General features: G+C 38.2%; 1 non-coding gene across 1 annotated transcript; it reads right to left on the reverse strand.

Moving 5' to 3' along the window:
- Positions 1-341: 341 nt before the first annotated feature.
- On the reverse strand, positions 342-448 carry LOC121219642 (small nucleolar RNA R71). The gene has a single exon (XR_005916532.1). It is a non-coding gene; the product is annotated as a small nucleolar RNA R71 (small nucleolar RNA).
- Between the last annotated feature and the right edge of the window lie 1165 nt (positions 449-1613).

The following is a 1613-nucleotide window of genomic DNA, read 5'->3' on the forward strand; positions in this document are numbered from 1 at the left end:
CCACCAACATAGCCATCTGCAAATAAACCTATGGTGCGCAACGAAAGAACCCTAAGGGACTATGTACTACCAAGTCTAGAGATGGTTCAAGGAAGCATAACAAGGCCAGCCATCATGGCTAATAATTTTGAGATCAAACCAACAATGATCCAAAATAATTTGTAGATTAGAGGCACAATGATGGAGGACACAATGATTCTATTCATCTTTGATTGTTCCCCTTTTCCTTAATACATAATGCTTTCTCTTGGTTAGATTCGTAGGCACTAGGATTTATCATGACATGGGATGAACTTGCAGGAAAATTCTTACAAAAGTTCTTCCCTATTAGTAAACCAGTCTAACTAAGGAGGGAGATTGTGACTTTTAAACAATTAAAAGGAGAAAATTTTTATGAAGCTTGGGAGCGTGTTAAAATGCTAATTCAAATATGCCCACACCATGGATTACCTGAGTGGTTACAACTGCAAATGTTGTATAATGGGTTGGATGCACACGCACAATTAGGATTGGATGGAGCGTAAGAGGAGCCCTAATAAATAGAACATACGATGATGCGTATGAATTAATAGAGAATATGGAAATAAATTCCTGCCAGTGACCAACAGAACATTACAGATATGGCCAGAAGCCATTTACGGTAAAAGCTGTCTAAGAATATGATAGATTCCAACAAATAGTGGACAGACTCAACCATATAGAGTCCTCATCTAGTGTATCGTCCATATATGGATGAAACAAACCTCTCTTCCATTACAGCAATAATCCTATTGAGGATGTGAACAACATTGGGAATATGGGTGGAAACCCTTATTCAAATACTTATAATCCCAAATAGAGAAATCACCTGAACTTGAGATGGGGTGGAAACCAGGGAGCAGGTAATAATCCTAACCAAGTTAAAAATGCTAATTATCAACCTCCTTATTTAAAAAGCCTCAAGAAAGGGCCAACCCAAATGACCATATTGTATTTGGCCAACGCTTGGATCGGATCAATGAGGAAATGTAGTAAATAAGGACAGACGTGAAACTGGTGCAATCTGAGTGCACCAATTCCACAAAAACATTGACTAAATTAGAAGATTAGATGAGTAAATTGATGAGTATGATGGGAGACATTAAGAGACAAATTGCATTGGCATTCCTAGTAATACTGAAGATAATCCTCGAAGGGAAGGGAAGGAGTATGTGAAAGCAATTGCACTCCTTTCGGGTAAAGTACTGAGTAGCCCAGGGACCCTAACACATGAGGGAACCAGAGAGAATGCTGAGGATGTTCGAGAAGACCCCCAAGAAGTTGACAAAGAACCGAAACCAGAGGATATAGCCAAGCCGGTAATTCAGCCGAGAGATGGACCAGTTAAAGAACTCAAACTTGTAAAAGTACCATTCCATTCATGGTTGGAGGAGAAACAAAAGTGGGATGAATATGAACTTGTAAGTTTCCTGAACTTATTTAAAACATTAAAATTTAACTTGCCTCTTATTTATTTGATTGAAAAAGTCCCTAAAAATTAAAATATGAGAGTAAGTTAACATAAGTGCCTCATGTAGTGTGATTATATCTAGACAGGTCCCCCAAAAACTTAAGGACCTGAGAAGCTTTGCAAT

Source organism: Gossypium hirsutum, chromosome D07 (genome assembly GCF_007990345.1).
Source record: "Gossypium hirsutum isolate 1008001.06 chromosome D07, Gossypium_hirsutum_v2.1, whole genome shotgun sequence".
NCBI classification, from domain to species: domain Eukaryota; kingdom Viridiplantae; phylum Streptophyta; class Magnoliopsida; order Malvales; family Malvaceae; genus Gossypium; species Gossypium hirsutum.